Raw genomic sequence first — 19153 nt, 5'->3', positions numbered from 1 at the left:
CAGGGCCCCATGGAATTGCCTAGAAGTAGGCTGAATCGCTGCAAGGGCTGAACAGCAGTATCGGGCAGGCTCGGGCAACGCGCGGCCCGTTCGGGTTATCGCTTCTCGGCCTTTTGGCTAAGATCAAGTGTAGTATCTGTTCTTATCAGTTTAATATCTGATACGTCCCCTATCTGGGGACCATATATTAAATGGATTTTTAGAACAGGGAGATGGAAATAGAGCTTGCTCTGTCCACTCCACGCATTGACCTGGTATTGCAGTATTTCCAGGACCGGTGCACCCTTTCCTTATGTGTTGACTAAAAGCAGATTCCAAAAGTGTTTTTTGTCTTTGCTATTGTTTCTGTCTTTCTGAAGGGATCTCCCCTTTTAATCCCATTATTTCAACACCTGTTGGACAATGCATGAGTGATAATGAGCTCATTGATTAAATGCAATTAATGAATAGATTGCCACCTCTTGTTGTGTGTCGTCTGTGTTTCTGTGTTTCCGGCATTTCACATTGGAACACCTCATTCACCTTCCTTGTCTTCTCTCCGCCCTCCCTTTTAGGTAAGTTAAAGAGCTGCACCTGAGCCAGCCACTGATTGATTGATTGATTGATTGATTGATTGATTGATTGATTGATTGATGCAGCACAACAGTCAAATAGTGGAGTGGAGTAGGGGAACAGCAAACAGCCAATAAAGCAGCCCGCCCGCTCGCCTGCCCGCCACAATGGACCTACCTGTGTACACTAGATGGATGTGATGGAATGTACTGTCGTCCCTACATTTCAAGAAGAAGTAAGAATTGCAGTTGCAACAAAGCCTTGCTTGCCTACAAAGAGAGCAGCAATTTGGATTTGTTACTATGTTACCTAGAAGAATAACAAACTGTGCAAGGATGGAGGTTGTAGGAGCAAGGAGAAGTTGTCTGTAAAGTTGGTGGATGCCTATTTTCCATTTTGCAGTCCCTTGTCTCCCTCTTGTGGCCTCCTGGAGGCAACTAGCTGTGCAAAAAAAAGACAGCCTGGCGGCCGGCTGTTGCAGTGTTGCCCTCTCAGGCAACACTGAGTGACTGACTGAGCCTCACCGTCTTATATAAAGTTCAGACGGAACTTTGCACGTGTCATAGTGGAGCCCTCAGGATTCCAGAGCCAGCTTTCTGACATCATAATGGGGCCTCAGAGATAAAAGCCTGGGCCCAGGCAGTGTTGGTCAGTGCTGCTCAGCAGGCAGCACTGGACTGGACTGGATTACAGCTGATACAAGGTGTGAAGGAACAAGGGGTGGCTGTGGGCATGCACTTGCTGCCGCTGCCAGTGTTTATCTGCATGGCAGCAGGGCATTTGGGCGTTGCCAGGAAGGCGTTTTTATGTAGATTCCTCCTCTTTCAGCACTGCATTGTGGTGCAAGCAAAAGAAGCAAATCCTGTCTGGCTTCCTCTCCGGCCTTTATTCACCTCCCGTGTAGCTGTGAGTGTGTGAGCCTGCAGGGCCCCATGGAATTGCCTAGAAGTAGGCTGAATCGCTGCAAGGGCTGAACAGCAGTATCGGGCAGGCTCGGGCAACGCGCGGCCCGTTCGGGTTATCGCTTCTCGGCCTTTTGGCTAAGATCAAGTGTAGTATCTGTTCTTATCAGTTTAATATCTGATACGTCCCCTATCTGGGGACCATATATTAAATGGATTTTTAGAACAGGGAGATGGAAATAGAGCTTGCTCTGTCCACTCCACGCATTGACCTGGTATTGCAGTATTTCCAGGACCGGTGCACCCTTTCCTTATGTGTTGACTAAAAGCAGATTCCAAAAGTGTTTTTTGTCTTTGCTATTGTTTCTGTCTTTCTGAAGGGATCTCCCCTTTTAATCCCATTATTTCAACACCTGTTGGACAATGCATGAGTGATAATGAGCTCATTGATTAAATGCAATTAATGAATAGATTGCCACCTCTTGTTGTGTGTCGTCTGTGTTTCTGTGTTTCCGGCATTTCACATTGGAACACCTCATTCACCTTCCTTGTCTTCTCTCCGCCCTCCCTTTTAGGTAAGTTAAAGAGCTGCACCTGAGCCAGCCACTGATTGATTGATTGATTGATTGATTGATTGATTGATTGATTGATTGATTGATGCAGCACAACAGTCAAATAGTGGAGTGGAGTAGGGGAACAGCAAACAGCCAATAAAGCAGCCCGCCCGCTCGCCTGCCCGCCACAATGGACCTACCTGTGTACACTAGATGGATGTGATGGAATGTACTGTCGTCCCTACATTTCAAGAAGAAGTAAGAATTGCAGTTGCAACAAAGCCTTGCTTGCCTACAAAGAGAGCAGCAATTTGGATTTGTTACTATGTTACCTAGAAGAATAACAAACTGTGCAAGGATGGAGGTTGTAGGAGCAAGGAGAAGTTGTCTGTAAAGTTGGTGGATGCCTATTTTCCATTTTGCAGTCCCTTGTCTCCCTCTTGTGGCCTCCTGGAGGCAACTAGCTGTGCAAAAAAAAGACAGCCTGGCGGCCGGCTGTTGCAGTGTTGCCCTCTCAGGCAACACTGAGTGACTGACTGAGCCTCACCGTCTTATATAAAGTTCAGACGGAACTTTGCACGTGTCATAGTGGAGCCCTCAGGATTCCAGAGCCAGCTTTCTGACATCATAATGGGGCCTCAGAGATAAAAGCCTGGGCCCAGGCAGTGTTGGTCAGTGCTGCTCAGCAGGCAGCACTGGACTGGACTGGATTACAGCTGATACAAGGTGTGAAGGAACAAGGGGTGGCTGTGGGCATGCACTTGCTGCCGCTGCCAGTGTTTATCTGCATGGCAGCAGGGCATTTGGGCGTTGCCAGGAAGGCGTTTTTATGTAGATTCCTCCTCTTTCAGCACTGCATTGTGGTGCAAGCAAAAGAAGCAAATCCTGTCTGGCTTCCTCTCCGGCCTTTATTCACCTCCCGTGTAGCTGTGAGTGTGTGAGCCTGCAGGGCCCCATGGAATTGCCTAGAAGTAGGCTGAATCGCTGCAAGGGCTGAACAGCAGTATCGGGCAGGCTCGGGCAACGCGCGGCCCGTTCGGGTTATCGCTTCTCGGCCTTTTGGCTAAGATCAAGTGTAGTATCTGTTCTTATCAGTTTAATATCTGATACGTCCCCTATCTGGGGACCATATATTAAATGGATTTTTAGAACAGGGAGATGGAAACAGAGCTTGCTCTGTCCACTCCACGCATTGACCTGGTATTGCAGTATTTCCAGGACCGGTGCACCCTTTCCTTATGTGTTGACTAAAAGCAGATTCCAAAAGTGTTTTTTGTCTTTGCTATTGTTTCTGTCTTTCTGAAGGGATCTCCCCTTTTAATCCCATTATTTCAACACCTGTTGGACAATGCATGAGTGATAATGAGCTCATTGATTAAATGCAATTAATGAATAGATTGCCACCTCTTGTTGTGTGTCGTCTGTGTTTCTGTGTTTCCGGCATTTCACATTGGAACACCTCATTCACCTTCCTTGTCTTCTCTCCGCCCTCCCTTTTAGGTAAGTTAAAGAGCTGCACCTGAGCCAGCCACTGATTGATTGATTGATTGATTGATTGATTGATTGATTGATTGATTGATTGATTGATTGATTGATGCAGCACAACAGTCAAATAGTGGAGTGGAGTAGGGGAACAGCAAACAGCCAATAAAGCAGCCCGCCCGCTCGCCTGCCCGCCACAATGGACCTACCTGTGTACACTAGATGGATGTGATGGAATGTACTGTCGTCCCTACATTTCAAGAAGAAGTAAGAATTGCAGTTGCAACAAAGCCTTGCTTGCCTACAAAGAGAGCAGCAATTTGGATTTGTTACTATGTTACCTAGAAGAATAACAAACTGTGCAAGGATGGAGGTTGTAGGAGCAAGGAGAAGTTGTCTGTAAAGTTGGTGGATGCCTATTTTCCATTTTGCAGTCCCTTGTCTCCCTCTTGTGGCCTCCTGGAGGCAACTAGCTGTGCAAAAAAAAGACAGCCTGGCGGCCGGCTGTTGCAGTGTTGCCCTCTCAGGCAACACTGAGTGACTGACTGAGCCTCACCGTCTTATATAAAGTTCAGACGGAACTTTGCACGTGTCATAGTGGAGCCCTCAGGATTCCAGAGCCAGCTTTCTGACATCATAATGGGGCCTCAGAGATAAAAGCCTGGGCCCAGGCAGTGTTGGTCAGTGCTGCTCAGCAGGCAGCACTGGACTGGACTGGATTACAGCTGATACAAGGTGTGAAGGAACAAGGGGTGGCTGTGGGCATGCACTTGCTGCCGCTGCCAGTGTTTATCTGCATGGCAGCAGGGCATTTGGGCGTTGCCAGGAAGGCGTTTTTATGTAGATTCCTCCTCTTTCAGCACTGCATTGTGGTGCAAGCAAAAGAAGCAAATCCTGTCTGGCTTCCTCTCCGGCCTTTATTCACCTCCCGTGTAGCTGTGAGTGTGTGAGCCTGCAGGGCCCCATGGAATTGCCTAGAAGTAGGCTGAATCGCTGCAAGGGCTGAACAGCAGTATCGGGCAGGCTCGGGCAACGCGCGGCCCGTTCGGGTTATCGCTTCTCGGCCTTTTGGCTAAGATCAAGTGTAGTATCTGTTCTTATCAGTTTAATATCTGATACGTCCCCTATCTGGGGACCATATATTAAATGGATTTTTAGAACAGGGAGATGGAAATAGAGCTTGCTCTGTCCACTCCACGCATTGACCTGGTATTGCAGTATTTCCAGGACCGGTGCACCCTTTCCTTATGTGTTGACTAAAAGCAGATTCCAAAAGTGTTTTTTGTCTTTGCTATTGTTTCTGTCTTTCTGAAGGGATCTCCCCTTTTAATCCCATTATTTCAACACCTGTTGGACAATGCATGAGTGATAATGAGCTCATTGATTAAATGCAATTAATGAATAGATTGCCACCTCTTGTTGTGTGTCGTCTGTGTTTCTGTGTTTCCGGCATTTCACATTGGAACACCTCATTCACCTTCCTTGTCTTCTCTCCGCCCTCCCTTTTAGGTAAGTTAAAGAGCTGCACCTGAGCCAGCCACTGATTGATTGATTGATTGATTGATTGATTGATTGATTGATGCAGCACAACAGTCAAATAGTGGAGTGGAGTAGGGGAACAGCAAACAGCCAATAAAGCAGCCCGCCCGCTCGCCTGCCCGCCACAATGGACCTACCTGTGTACACTAGATGGATGTGATGGAATGTACTGTCGTCCCTACATTTCAAGAAGAAGTAAGAATTGCAGTTGCAACAAAGCCTTGCTTGCCTACAAAGAGAGCAGCAATTTGGATTTGTTACTATGTTACCTAGAAGAATAACAAACTGTGCAAGGATGGAGGTTGTAGGAGCAAGGAGAAATTGTCTGTAAAGTTGGTGGATGCCTATTTTCCATTTTGCAGTCCCTTGTCTCCCTCTTGTGGCCTCCTGGAGGCAACTAGCTGTGCAAAAAAAAGACAGCCTGGCGGCCGGCTGTTGCAGTGTTGCCCTCTCAGGCAACACTGAGTGACTGACTGAGCCTCACCGTCTTATATAAAGTTCAGACGGAACTTTGCACGTGTCATAGTGGAGCCCTCAGGATTCCAGAGCCAGCTTTCTGACATCATAATGGGGCCTCAGAGATAAAAGCCTGGGCCCAGGCAGTGTTGGTCAGTGCTGCTCAGCAGGCAGCACTGGACTGGACTGTATTACAGCTGATACAAGGTGTGAAGGAACAAGGGGTGGCTGTGGGCATGCACTTGCTGCCGCTGCCAGTGTTTATCTGCATGGCAGCAGGGCATTTGGGCGTTGCCAGGAAGGCGTTTTTATGTAGATTCCTCCTCTTTCAGCACTGCATTGTGGTGCAAGCAAAAGAAGCAAATCCTGTCTGGCTTCCTCTCCGGCCTTTATTCACCTCCCGTGTAGCTGTGAGTGTGTGAGCCTGCAGGGCCCCATGGAATTGCCTAGAAGTAGGCTGAATCGCTGCAAGGGCTGAACAGCAGTATCGGGCAGGCTCGGGCAACGCGCGGCCCGTTCGGGTTATCGCTTCTCGGCCTTTTGGCTAAGATCAAGTGTAGTATCTGTTCTTATCAGTTTAATATCTGATACGTCCCCTATCTGGGGACCATATATTAAATGGATTTTTAGAACAGGGAGATGGAAATAGAGCTTGCTCTGTCCACTCCACGCATTGACCTGGTATTGCAGTATTTCCAGGACCGGTGCACCCTTTCCTTATGTGTTGACTAAAAGCAGATTCCAAAAGTGTTTTTTGTCTTTGCTATTGTTTCTGTCTTTCTGAAGGGATCTCCCCTTTTAATCCCATTATTTCAACACCTGTTGGACAATGCATGAGTGATAATGAGCTCATTGATTAAATGCAATTAATGAATAGATTGCCACCTCTTGTTGTGTGTCGTCTGTGTTTCTGTGTTTCCGGCATTTCACATTGGAACACCTCATTCACCTTCCTTGTCTTCTCTCCGCCCTCCCTTTTAGGTAAGTTAAAGAGCTGCACCTGAGCCAGCCACTGATTGATTGATTGATTGATTGATTGATTGATTGATGCAGCACAACAGTCAAATAGTGGAGTGGAGTAGGGGAACAGCAAACAGCCAATAAAGCAGCCCGCCCGCTCGCCTGCCCGCCACAATGGACCTACCTGTGTACACTAGATGGATGTGATGGAATGTACTGTCGTCCCTACATTTCAAGAAGAAGTAAGAATTGCAGTTGCAACAAAGCCTTGCTTGCCTACAAAGAGAGCAGCAATTTGGATTTGTTACTATGTTACCTAGAAGAATAACAAACTGTGCAAGGATGGAGGTTGTAGGAGCAAGGAGAAGTTGTCTGTAAAGTTGGTGGATGCCTATTTTCCATTTTGCAGTCCCTTGTCTCCCTCTTGTGGCCTCCTGGAGGCAACTAGCTGTGCAAAAAAAAGACAGCCTGGCGGCCGGCTGTTGCAGTGTTGCCCTCTCAGGCAACACTGAGTGACTGACTGAGCCTCACCGTCTTATATAAAGTTCAGACGGAACTTTGCACGTGTCATAGTGGAGCCCTCAGGATTCCAGAGCCAGCTTTCTGACATCATAATGGGGCCTCAGAGATAAAAGCCTGGGCCCAGGCAGTGTTGGTCAGTGCTGCTCAGCAGGCAGCACTGGACTGGACTGTATTACAGCTGATACAAGGTGTGAAGGAACAAGGGGTGGCTGTGGGCATGCACTTGCTGCCGCTGCCAGTGTTTATCTGCATGGCAGCAGGGCATTTGGGCGTTGCCAGGAAGGCGTTTTTATGTAGATTCCTCCTCTTTCAGCACTGCATTGTGGTGCAAGCAAAAGAAGCAAATCCTGTCTGGCTTCCTCTCCGGCCTTTATTCACCTCCCGTGTAGCTGTGAGTGTGTGAGCCTGCAGGGCCCCATGGAATTGCCTAGAAGTAGGCTGAATCGCTGCAAGGGCTGAACAGCAGTATCGGGCAGGCTCGGGCAACGCGCGGCCCGTTCGGGTTATCGCTTCTCGGCCTTTTGGCTAAGATCAAGTGTAGTATCTGTTCTTATCAGTTTAATATCTGATACGTCCCCTATCTGGGGACCATATATTAAATGGATTTTTAGAACAGGGAGATGGAAATAGAGCTTGCTCTGTCCACTCCACGCATTGACCTGGTATTGCAGTATTTCCAGGACCGGTGCACCCTTTCCTTATGTGTTGACTAAAAGCAGATTCCAAAAGTGTTTTTTGTCTTTGCTATTGTTTCTGTCTTTCTGAAGGGATCTCCCCTTTTAATCCCATTATTTCAACACCTGTTGGACAATGCATGAGTGATAATGAGCTCATTGATTAAATGCAATTAATGAATAGATTGCCACCTCTTGTTGTGTGTCGTCTGTGTTTCTGTGTTTCCGGCATTTCACATTGGAACACCTCATTCACCTTCCTTGTCTTCTCTCCGCCCTCCCTTTTAGGTAAGTTAAAGAGCTGCACCTGAGCCAGCCACTGATTGATTGATTGATTGATTGATTGATTGATTGATTGATGCAGCACAACAGTCAAATAGTGGAGTGGAGTAGGGGAACAGCAAACAGCCAATAAAGCAGCCCGCCCGCTCGCCTGCCCGCCACAATGGACCTACCTGTGTACACTAGATGGATGTGATGGAATGTACTGTCGTCCCTACATTTCAAGAAGAAGTAAGAATTGCAGTTGCAACAAAGCCTTGCTTGCCTACAAAGAGAGCAGCAATTTGGATTTGTTACTATGTTACCTAGAAGAATAACAAACTGTGCAAGGATGGAGGTTGTAGGAGCAAGGAGAAGTTGTCTGTAAAGTTGGTGGATGCCTATTTTCCATTTTGCAGTCCCTTGTCTCCCTCTTGTGGCCTCCTGGAGGCAACTAGCTGTGCAAAAAAAAGACAGCCTGGCGGCCGGCTGTTGCAGTGTTGCCCTCTCAGGCAACACTGAGTGACTGACTGAGCCTCACCGTCTTATATAAAGTTCAGACGGAACTTTGCACGTGTCATAGTGGAGCCCTCAGGATTCCAGAGCCAGCTTTCTGACATCATAATGGGGCCTCAGAGATAAAAGCCTGGGCCCAGGCAGTGTTGGTCAGTGCTGCTCAGCAGGCAGCACTGGACTGGACTGTATTACAGCTGATACAAGGTGTGAAGGAACAAGGGGTGGCTGTGGGCATGCACTTGCTGCCGCTGCCAGTGTTTATCTGCATGGCAGCAGGGCATTTGGGCGTTGCCAGGAAGGCGTTTTTATGTAGATTCCTCCTCTTTCAGCACTGCATTGTGGTGCAAGCAAAAGAAGCAAATCCTGTCTGGCTTCCTCTCCGGCCTTTATTCACCTCCCGTGTAGCTGTGAGTGTGTGAGCCTGCAGGGCCCCATGGAATTGCCTAGAAGTAGGCTGAATCGCTGCAAGGGCTGAACAGCAGTATCGGGCAGGCTCGGGCAACGCGCGGCCCGTTCGGGTTATCGCTTCTCGGCCTTTTGGCTAAGATCAAGTGTAGTATCTGTTCTTATCAGTTTAATATCTGATACGTCCCCTATCTGGGGACCATATATTAAATGGATTTTTAGAACAGGGAGATGGAAATAGAGCTTGCTCTGTCCTCTCCACGCATTGACCTGGTATTGCAGTATTTCCATGACCGGTGCACCCTTTCCTTATGTGTTGACTAAAAGCAGATTCCAAAAGTGTTTTTTGTCTTTGCTATTGTTTCTGTCTTTCTGAAGGGATCTCCCCTTTTAATCCCATTATTTCAACACCTGTTGGACAATGCATGAGTGATAATGAGCTCATTGATTAAATGCAATTAATGAATAGATTGCCACCTCTTGTTGTGTGTCGTCTGTGTTTCTGTGTTTCCGGCATTTCACATTGGAACACCTCATTCACCTTCCTTGTCTTCTCTCCGCCCTCCCTTTTAGGTAAGTTAAAGAGCTGCACCTGAGCCAGCCACTGATTGATTGATTGATTGATTGATTGATTGATTGATTGATTGATTGATTGATTGATGCAGCACAACAGTCAAATAGTGGAGTGGAGTAGGGGAACAGCAAACAGCCAATAAAGCAGCCCGCCCGCTCGCCTGCCCGCCACAATGGACCTACCTGTGTACACTAGATGGATGTGATGGAATGTACTGTCGTCCCTACATTTCAAGAAGAAGTAAGAATTGCAGTTGCAACAAAGCCTTGCTTGCCTACAAAGAGAGCAGCAATTTGGATTTGTTACTATGTTACCTAGAAGAATAACAAACTGTGCAAGGATGGAGGTTGTAGGAGCAAGGAGAAGTTGTCTGTAAAGTTGGTGGATGCCTATTTTCCATTTTGCAGTCCCTTGTCTCCCTCTTGTGGCCTCCTGGAGGCAACTAGCTGTGCAAAAAAAAGACAGCCTGGCGGCCGGCTGTTGCAGTGTTGCCCTCTCAGGCAACACTGAGTGACTGACTGAGCCTCACCGTCTTATATAAAGTTCAGACGGAACTTTGCACGTGTCATAGTGGAGCCCTCAGGATTCCAGAGCCAGCTTTCTGACATCATAATGGGGCCTCAGAGATAAAAGCCTGGGCCCAGGCAGTGTTGGTCAGTGCTGCTCAGCAGGCAGCACTGGACTGGACTGGATTACAGCTGATACAAGGTGTGAAGGAACAAGGGGTGGCTGTGGGCATGCACTTGCTGCCGCTGCCAGTGTTTATCTGCATGGCAGCAGGGCATTTGGGCGTTGCCAGGAAGGCGTTTTTATGTAGATTCCTCCTCTTTCAGCACTGCATTGTGGTGCAAGCAAAAGAAGCAAATCCTGTCTGGCTTCCTCTCCGGCCTTTATTCACCTCCCGTGTAGCTGTGAGTGTGTGAGCCTGCAGGGCCCCATGGAATTGCCTAGAAGTAGGCTGAATCGCTGCAAGGGCTGAACAGCAGTATCGGGCAGGCTCGGGCAACGCGCGGCCCGTTCGGGTTATCGCTTCTCGGCCTTTTGGCTAAGATCAAGTGTAGTATCTGTTCTTATCAGTTTAATATCTGATACGTCCCCTATCTGGGGACCATATATTAAATGGATTTTTAGAACAGGGAGATGGAAATAGAGCTTGCTCTGTCCACTCCACGCATTGACCTGGTATTGCAGTATTTCCAGGACCGGTGCACCCTTTCCTTATGTGTTGACTAAAAGCAGATTCCAAAAGTGTTTTTTGTCTTTGCTATTGTTTCTGTCTTTCTGAAGGGATCTCCCCTTTTAATCCCATTATTTCAACACCTGTTGGACAATGCATGAGTGATAATGAGCTCATTGATTAAATGCAATTAATGAATAGATTGCCACCTCTTGTTGTGTGTCGTCTGTGTTTCTGTGTTTCCGGCATTTCACATTGGAACACCTCATTCACCTTCCTTGTCTTCTCTCCGCCCTCCCTTTTAGGTAAGTTAAAGAGCTGCACCTGAGCCAGCCACTGATTGATTGATTGATTGATTGATTGATTGATTGATTGATTGATTGATTGATGCAGCACAACAGTCAAATAGTGGAGTGGAGTAGGGGAACAGCAAACAGCCAATAAAGCAGCCCGCCCGCTCGCCTGCCCGCCACAATGGACCTACCTGTGTACACTAGATGGATGTGATGGAATGTACTGTCGTCCCTACATTTCAAGAAGAAGTAAGAATTGCAGTTGCAACAAAGCCTTGCTTGCCTACAAAGAGAGCAGCAATTTGGATTTGTTACTATGTTACCTAGAAGAATAACAAACTGTGCAAGGATGGAGGTTGTAGGAGCAAGGAGAAGTTGTCTGTAAAGTTGGTGGATGCCTATTTTCCATTTTGCAGTCCCTTGTCTCCCTCTTGTGGCCTCCTGGAGGCAACTAGCTGTGCAAAAAAAAGACAGCCTGGCGGCCGGCTGTTGCAGTGTTGCCCTCTCAGGCAACACTGAGTGACTGACTGAGCCTCACCGTCTTATATAAAGTTCAGACGGAACTTTGCACGTGTCATAGTGGAGCCCTCAGGATTCCAGAGCCAGCTTTCTGACATCATAATGGGGCCTCAGAGATAAAAGCCTGGGCCCAGGCAGTGTTGGTCAGTGCTGCTCAGCAGGCAGCACTGGACTGGACTGGATTACAGCTGATACAAGGTGTGAAGGAACAAGGGGTGGCTGTGGGCATGCACTTGCTGCCGCTGCCAGTGTTTATCTGCATGGCAGCAGGGCATTTGGGCGTTGCCAGGAAGGCGTTTTTATGTAGATTCCTCCTCTTTCAGCACTGCATTGTGGTGCAAGCAAAAGAAGCAAATCCTGTCTGGCTTCCTCTCCGGCCTTTATTCACCTCCCGTGTAGCTGTGAGTGTGTGAGCCTGCAGGGCCCCATGGAATTGCCTAGAAGTAGGCTGAATCGCTGCAAGGGCTGAACAGCAGTATCGGGCAGGCTCGGGCAACGCGCGGCCCGTTCGGGTTATCGCTTCTCGGCCTTTTGGCTAAGATCAAGTGTAGTATCTGTTCTTATCAGTTTAATATCTGATACGTCCCCTATCTGGGGACCATATATTAAATGGATTTTTAGAACAGGGAGATGGAAATAGAGCTTGCTCTGTCCACTCCACGCATTGACCTGGTATTGCAGTATTTCCAGGACCGGTGCACCCTTTCCTTATGTGTTGACTAAAAGCAGATTCCAAAAGTGTTTTTTGTCTTTGCTATTGTTTCTGTCTTTCTGAAGGGATCTCCCCTTTTAATCCCATTATTTCAACACCTGTTGGACAATGCATGAGTGATAATGAGCTCATTGATTAAATGCAATTAATGAATAGATTGCCACCTCTTGTTGTGTGTCGTCTGTGTTTCTGTGTTTCCGGCATTTCACATTGGAACACCTCATTCACCTTCCTTGTCTTCTCTCCGCCCTCCCTTTTAGGTAAGTTAAAGAGCTGCACCTGAGCCAGCCACTGATTGATTGATTGATTGATTGATTGATTGATGCAGCACAACAGTCAAATAGTGGAGTGGAGTAGGGGAACAGCAAACAGCCAATAAAGCAGCCCGCCCGCTCGCCTGCCCGCCACAATGGACCTACCTGTGTACACTAGATGGATGTGATGGAATGTACTGTCGTCCCTACATTTCAAGAAGAAGTAAGAATTGCAGTTGCAACAAAGCCTTGCTTGCCTACAAAGAGAGCAGCAATTTGGATTTGTTACTATGTTACCTAGAAGAATAACAAACTGTGCAAGGATGGAGGTTGTAGGAGCAAGGAGAAGTTGTCTGTAAAGTTGGTGGATGCCTATTTTCCATTTTGCAGTCCCTTGTCTCCCTCTTGTGGCCTCCTGGAGGCAACTAGCTGTGCAAAAAAAAGACAGCCTGGCGGCCGGCTGTTGCAGTGTTGCCCTCTCAGGCAACACTGAGTGACTGACTGAGCCTCACCGTCTTATATAAAGTTCAGACGGAACTTTGCACGTGTCATAGTGGAGCCCTCAGGATTCCAGAGCCAGCTTTCTGACATCATAATGGGGCCTCAGAGATAAAAGCCTGGGCCCAGGCAGTGTTGGTCAGTGCTGCTCAGCAGGCAGCACTGGACTGGACTGGATTACAGCTGATACAAGGTGTGAAGGAACAAGGGGTGGCTGTGGGCATGCACTTGCTGCCGCTGCCAGTGTTTATCTGCATGGCAGCAGGGCATTTGGGCGTTGCCAGGAAGGCGTTTTTATGTAGATTCCTCCTCTTTCAGCACTGCATTGTGGTGCAAGCAAAAGAAGCAAATCCTGTCTGGCTTCCTCTCCGGCCTTTATTCACCTCCCGTGTAGCTGTGAGTGTGTGAGCCTGCAGGGCCCCATGGAATTGCCTAGAAGTAGGCTGAATCGCTGCAAGGGCTGAACAGCAGTATCGGGCAGGCTCGGGCAACGCGCGGCCCGTTCGGGTTATCGCTTCTCGGCCTTTTGGCTAAGATCAAGTGTAGTATCTGTTCTTATCAGTTTAATATCTGATACTTCCCCTATCTGGGGACCATATATTAAATGGATTTTTAGAACAGGGAGATGGAAATAGAGCTTGCTCTGTCCACTCCACGCATTGACCTGGTATTGCAGTATTTCCAGGACCGGTGCACCCTTTCCTTATGTGTTGACTAAAAGCAGATTCCAAAAGTGTTTTTTGTCTTTGCTATTGTTTCTGTCTTTCTGAAGGGATCTCCCCTTTTAATCCCATTATTTCAACACCTGTTGGACAATGCATGAGTGATAATGAGCTCATTGATTAAATGCAATTAATGAATAGATTGCCACCTCTTGTTGTGTGTCGTCTGTGTTTCTGTGTTTCCGGCATTTCACATTGGAACACCTCATTCACCTTCCTTGTCTTCTCTCCGCCCTCCCTTTTAGGTAAGTTAAAGAGCTGCACCTGAGCCAGCCACTGATTGATTGATTGATTGATTGATTGATTGATTGATTGATTGATTGATTGATTGATTGATGCAGCACAACAGTCAAATAGTGGAGTGGAGTAGGGGAACAGCAAACAGCCAATAAAGCAGCCCGCCCGCTCGCCTGCCCGCCACAATGGACCTACCTGTGTACACTAGATGGATGTGATGGAATGTACTGTCGTCCCTACATTTCAAGAAGAAGTAAGAATTGCAGTTGCAACAAAGCCTTGCTTGCCTACAAAGAGAGCAGCAATTTGGATTTGTTACTATGTTACCTAGAAGAATAACAAACTGTGCAAGGATGGAGGTTGTAGGAGCAAGGAGAAGTTGTCTGTAAAGTTGGTGGATGCCTATTTTCCATTTTGCAGTCCCTTGTCTCCCTCTTGTGGCCTCCTGGAGGCAACTAGCTGTGCAAAAAAAAGACAGCCTGGCGGCCGGCTGTTGCAGTGTTGCCCTCTCAGGCAACACTGAGTGACTGACTGAGCCTCACCGTCTTATATAAAGTTCAGACGGAACTTTGCACGTGTCATAGTGGAGCCCTCAGGATTCCAGAGCCAGCTTTCTGACATCATAATGGGGCCTCAGAGATAAAAGCCTGGGCCCAGGCAGTGTTGGTCAGTGCTGCTCAGCAGGCAGCACTGGACTGGACTGGATTACAGCTGATACAAGGTGTGAAGGAACAAGGGGTGGCTGTGGGCATGCACTTGCTGCCGCTGCCAGTGTTTATCTGCATGGCAGCAGGGCATTTGGGCGTTGCCAGGAAGGCGTTTTTATGTAGATTCCTCCTCTTTCAGCACTGCATTGTGGTGCAAGCAAAAGAAGCAAATCCTGTCTGGCTTCCTCTCCGGCCTTTATTCACCTCCCGTGTAGCTGTGAGTGTGTGAGCCTGCAGGGCCCCATGGAATTGCCTAGAAGTAGGCTGAATCGCTGCAAGGGCTGAACAGCAGTATCGGGCAGGCTCGGGCAACGCGCGGCCCGTTCGGGTTATCGCTTCTCGGCCTTTTGGCTAAGATCAAGTGTAGTATCTGTTCTTATCAGTTTAATATCTGATACGTCCCCTATCTGGGGACCATATATTAAATGGATTTTTAGAACAGGGAGATGGAAATAGAGCTTGCTCTGTCCACTCCACGCATTGACCTGGTATTGCAGTATTTCCAGGACCGGTGCACCCTTTCCTTATGTGTTGACTAAAAGCAGATTCCAAAAGTGTTTTTTGTCTTTGCTATTGTTTCTGTCTTTCTGAAGGGATCTCCCCTTTTAATCCCATTATTTCAACACCTGTTGGACAATGCATGAGTGATAATGAGCTCATTGATTAAATGCAATTAATGAATAGATTGCCACCTCTTGTTGTGTGTCGTCTGTGTTTCTGTGTTTCCGGCATTTCACATTGGAACACCTCATTCACCTTCCTTGTCTTCTCTCCGCCCTCCCTTTTAGGTAAGTTAAAGAGCTGCACCTGAGCCAGCCACTGATTGATTGATTGATTGATTGATTGATTGATTGATTGATTGATTGATTGATGCAGCACAACAGTCAAATAGTGGAGTGGAGTAGGGGAACAGCAAACAGCCAATAAAGCAGCCCGCCCGCTCGCCTGCCCGCCACAATGGACCTACCTGTGTACACTAGATGGATGTGATGGAATGTACTGTCGTCCCTACATTTCAAGAAGAAGTAAGAATTGCAGTTGCAACAAAGCCTTGCTTGCCTACAAAGAGAGCAGCAATTTGGATTTGTTACTATGTTACCTAGAAGAATAACAAACTGTGCAAGGATGGAGGTTGTAGGAGCAAGGAGAAGTTGTCTGTAAAGTTGGTGGATGCCTATTTTCCATTTTGCAGTCCCTTGTCTCCCTCTTGTGGCCTCCTGGAGGCAACTAGCTGTGCAAAAAAAAGACAGCCTGGCGGCCGGCTGTTGCAGTGTTGCCCTCTCAGGCAACACTGAGTGACTGACTGAGCCTCACCGTCTTATATAAAGTTCAGACGGAACTTTGCACGTGTCATAGTGGAGCCCTCAGGATTCCAGAGCCAGCTTTCTGACATCATAATGGGGCCTCAGAGATAAAAGCCTGGGCCCAGGCAGTGTTGGTCAGTGCTGCTCAGCAGGCAGCACTGGACTGGACTGGATTACAGCTGATACAAGGTGTGAAGGAACAAGGGGTGGCTGTGGGCATGCACTTGCTGCCGCTGCCAGTGTTTATCTGCATGGCAGCAGGGCATTTGGGCGTTGCCAGGAAGGCGTTTTTATGTAGATTCCTCCTCTTTCAGCACTGCATTGTGGTGCAAGCAAAAGAAGCAAATCCTGTCTGGCTTCCTCTCCGGCCTTTATTCACCTCCCGTGTAGCTGTGAGTGTGTGAGCCTGCAGGGCCCCATGGAATTGCCTAGAAGTAGGCTGAATCGCTGCAAGGGCTGAACAGCAGTATCGGGCAGGCTCGGGCAACGCGCGGCCCGTTCGGGTTATCGCTTCTCGGCCTTTTGGCTAAGATCAAGTGTAGTATCTGTTCTTATCAGTTTAATATCTGATACGTCCCCTATCTGGGGACCATATATTAAATGGATTTTTAGAACAGGGAGATGGAAATAGAGCTTGCTCTGTCCACTCCACGCATTGACCTGGTATTGCAGTATTTCCAGGACCGGTGCACCCTTTCCTTATGTGTTGACTAAAAGCAGATTCCAAAAGTGTTTTTTGTCTTTGCTATTGTTTCTGTCTTTCTGAAGGGATCTCCCCTTTTAATCCCATTATTTCAACACCTGTTGGACAATGCATGAGTGATAATGAGCTCATTGATTAAATGCAATTAATGAATAGATTGCCACCTCTTGTTGTGTGTCGTCTGTGTTTCTGTGTTTCCGGCATTTCACATTGGAACACCTCATTCACCTTCCTTGTCTTCTCTCCGCCCTCCCTTTTAGGTAAGTTAAAGAGCTGCACCTGAGCCAGCCACTGATTGATTGATTGATTGATTGATTGATTGATTGATTGATGCAGCACAACAGTCAAATAGTGGAGTGGAGTAGGGGAACAGCAAACAGCCAATAAAGCAGCCCGCCCGCTCGCCTGCCCGCCACAATGGACCTACCTGTGTACACTAGATGGATGTGATGGAATGTACTGTCGTCCCTACATTTCAAGAAGAAGTAAGAATTGCAGTTGCAACAAAGCCTTGCTTGCCTACAAAGAGAGCAGCAATTTGGATTTGTTACTATGTTACCTAGAAGAATAACAAACTGTGCAAGGATGGAGGTTGTAGGAGCAAGGAGAAGTTGTCTGTAAAGTTGGTGGATGCCTATTTTCCATTTTGCAGTCCCTTGTCTCCCTCTTGTGGCCTCCTGGAGGCAACTAGCTGTGCAAAAAAAAGACAGCCTGGCGGCCGGCTGTTGCAGTGTTGCCCTCTCAGGCAACACTGAGTGACTGACTGAGCCTCACCGTCTTATATAAAGTTCAGACGGAACTTTGCACGTGTCATAGTGGAGCCCTCAGGATTCCAGAGCCAGCTTTCTGACATCATAATGGGGCCTCAGAGATAAAAGCCTGGGCCCAGGCAGTGTTGGTCAGTGCTGCTCAGCAGGCAGCACTGGACTGGACTGGATTACAGCTGATACAAGGTGTGAAGGAACAAGGGGTGGCTGTGGGCATGCACTTGCTGCCGCTGCCAGTGTTTATCTGCATGGCAGCAGGGCATTTGGGCGTTGCCAGGAAGGCGTTTTTATGTAGATTCCTCCTCTTTCAGCACTGCATTGTGGTGCAAGCAAAAGAAGCAAATCCTGTCTGGCTTCCTCTCCGGCCTTTATTCACCTCCCGTGTAGCTGTGAGTGTGTGAGCCTGCAGGGCCCCATGGAATTGCCTAGAAGTAGGCTGAATCGCTGCAAGGGCTGAACAGCAGTATCGGGCAGGCTCGGGCAACGCGCGGCCCGTTCGGGTTATCGCTTCTCGGCCTTTTGGCTAAGATCAAGTGTAGTATCTGTTCTTATCAGTTTAATATCTGATACTTCCCCTATCTGGGGACCATATATTAAATGGATTTTTAGAACAGGGAGATGGAAATAGAGCTTGCTCTGTCCACTCCACGCATTGACCTGGTATTGCAGTATTTCCAGGACCGGTGCACCCTTTCCTTATGTGTTGACTAAAAGCAGATTCCAAAAGTGTTTTTTGTCTTTGCTATTGTTTCTGTCTTTCTGAAGGGATCTCCCCTTTTAATCCCATTATTTCAACACCTGTTGGACAATGCATGAGTGATAATGAGCTCATTGATTAAATGCAATTAATGAATAGATTGCCACCTCTTGTTGTGTGTCGTCTGTGTTTCTGTGTTTCCGGCATTTCACATTGGAACACCTCATTCACCTTCCTTGTCTTCTCTCCGCCCTCCCTTTTAGGTAAGTTAAAGAGCTGCACCTGAGCCAGCCACTGATTGATTGATTGATTGATTGATTGATTGATTGATTGATTGATTGATTGATTGATGCAGCACAACAGTCAAATAGTGGAGTGGAGTAGGGGAACAGCAAACAGCCAATAAAGCAGCCCGCCCGCTCGCCTGCCCGCCACAATGGACCTACCTGTGTACACTAGATGGATGTGATGGAATGTACTGTCGTCCCTACATTTCAAGAAGAAGTAAGAATTGCAGTTGCAACAAAGCCTTGCTTGCCTACAAAGAGAGCAGCAATTTGGATTTGTTACTATGTTACCTAGAAGAATAACAAACTGTGCAAGGATGGAGGTTGTAGGAGCAAGGAGAAGTTGTCTGTAAAGTTGGTGGATGCCTATTTTCCATTTTGCAGTCCCTTGTCTCCCTCTTGTGGCCTCCTGGAGGCAACTAGCTGTGCAAAAAAAAGACAGCCTGGCGGCCGGCTGTTGCAGTGTTGCCCTCTCAGGCAACACTGAGTGACTGACTGAGCCTCACCGTCTTATATAAAGTTCAGACGGAACTTTGCACGTGTCATAGTGGAGCCCTCAGGATTCCAGAGCCAGCTTTCTGACATCATAATGGGGCCTCAGAGATAAAAGCCTGGGCCCAGGCAGTGTTGGTCAGTGCTGCTCAGCAGGCAGCACTGGACTGGACTGGATTACAGCTGATACAAGGTGTGAAGGAACAAGGGGTGGCTGTGGGCATGCACTTGCTGCCGCTGCCAGTGTTTATCTGCATGGCAGCAGGGCATTTGGGCGTTGCCAGGAAGGCGTTTTTATGTAGATTCCTCCTCTTTCAGCACTGCATTGTGGTGCAAGCAAAAGAAGCAAATCCTGTCTGGCTTCCTCTCCGGCCTTTATTCACCTCC

General features: G+C 47.8%; 13 non-coding genes across 13 annotated transcripts; all 13 read left to right on the top strand.

Moving 5' to 3' along the window:
- The first annotated feature begins 97 nt into the window (after nt 1–97).
- LOC142715602 (U2 spliceosomal RNA) lies at nt 98–288 on the top strand. The gene has a single exon (XR_012870957.1). It is a non-coding gene; the product is annotated as a U2 spliceosomal RNA (small nuclear RNA).
- Nucleotides 289–1572: 1284 nt separating this feature from the next.
- On the top strand, nt 1573–1763 carry LOC142715601 (U2 spliceosomal RNA). The gene has a single exon (XR_012870956.1). It is a non-coding gene; the product is annotated as a U2 spliceosomal RNA (small nuclear RNA).
- A 1288-nt stretch (nt 1764–3051) lies between these two features.
- LOC142715575 (U2 spliceosomal RNA) lies at nt 3052–3242 on the top strand. Its single transcript, XR_012870933.1, has one exon. It is a non-coding gene; the product is annotated as a U2 spliceosomal RNA (small nuclear RNA).
- Nucleotides 3243–4542: 1300 nt separating this feature from the next.
- LOC142715600 (U2 spliceosomal RNA) lies at nt 4543–4733 on the top strand. The gene has a single exon (XR_012870955.1). It is a non-coding gene; the product is annotated as a U2 spliceosomal RNA (small nuclear RNA).
- Nucleotides 4734–6009: 1276 nt separating this feature from the next.
- LOC142715599 (U2 spliceosomal RNA) lies at nt 6010–6200 on the top strand. Its single transcript, XR_012870954.1, has one exon. It is a non-coding gene; the product is annotated as a U2 spliceosomal RNA (small nuclear RNA).
- Nucleotides 6201–7472: 1272 nt separating this feature from the next.
- LOC142715598 (U2 spliceosomal RNA) lies at nt 7473–7663 on the top strand. The gene has a single exon (XR_012870953.1). It is a non-coding gene; the product is annotated as a U2 spliceosomal RNA (small nuclear RNA).
- Nucleotides 7664–8939: 1276 nt separating this feature from the next.
- On the top strand, nt 8940–9130 carry LOC142715578 (U2 spliceosomal RNA). Its single transcript, XR_012870936.1, has one exon. It is a non-coding gene; the product is annotated as a U2 spliceosomal RNA (small nuclear RNA).
- A 1292-nt stretch (nt 9131–10422) lies between these two features.
- On the top strand, nt 10423–10613 carry LOC142715597 (U2 spliceosomal RNA). The gene has a single exon (XR_012870952.1). It is a non-coding gene; the product is annotated as a U2 spliceosomal RNA (small nuclear RNA).
- A 1288-nt stretch (nt 10614–11901) lies between these two features.
- On the top strand, nt 11902–12092 carry LOC142715596 (U2 spliceosomal RNA). The gene has a single exon (XR_012870951.1). It is a non-coding gene; the product is annotated as a U2 spliceosomal RNA (small nuclear RNA).
- A 1268-nt stretch (nt 12093–13360) lies between these two features.
- On the top strand, nt 13361–13551 carry LOC142715580 (U2 spliceosomal RNA). The gene has a single exon (XR_012870938.1). It is a non-coding gene; the product is annotated as a U2 spliceosomal RNA (small nuclear RNA).
- A 1296-nt stretch (nt 13552–14847) lies between these two features.
- Nucleotides 14848–15038, top strand: LOC142715589 (U2 spliceosomal RNA). The gene has a single exon (XR_012870946.1). It is a non-coding gene; the product is annotated as a U2 spliceosomal RNA (small nuclear RNA).
- Nucleotides 15039–16326: 1288 nt separating this feature from the next.
- LOC142715576 (U2 spliceosomal RNA) lies at nt 16327–16517 on the top strand. Its single transcript, XR_012870934.1, has one exon. It is a non-coding gene; the product is annotated as a U2 spliceosomal RNA (small nuclear RNA).
- Nucleotides 16518–17793: 1276 nt separating this feature from the next.
- On the top strand, nt 17794–17984 carry LOC142715579 (U2 spliceosomal RNA). Its single transcript, XR_012870937.1, has one exon. It is a non-coding gene; the product is annotated as a U2 spliceosomal RNA (small nuclear RNA).
- Nucleotides 17985–19153: the final 1169 nt, after the last annotated feature.

The sequence above is a fragment of the Rhinoderma darwinii genome, unplaced genomic scaffold, assembly GCF_050947455.1.
Source record: "Rhinoderma darwinii isolate aRhiDar2 unplaced genomic scaffold, aRhiDar2.hap1 Scaffold_444, whole genome shotgun sequence".
NCBI lineage: Eukaryota > Metazoa > Chordata > Amphibia > Anura > Rhinodermatidae > Rhinoderma > Rhinoderma darwinii.
This window is presented reverse-complemented; position numbering and strand designations above follow the sequence as displayed.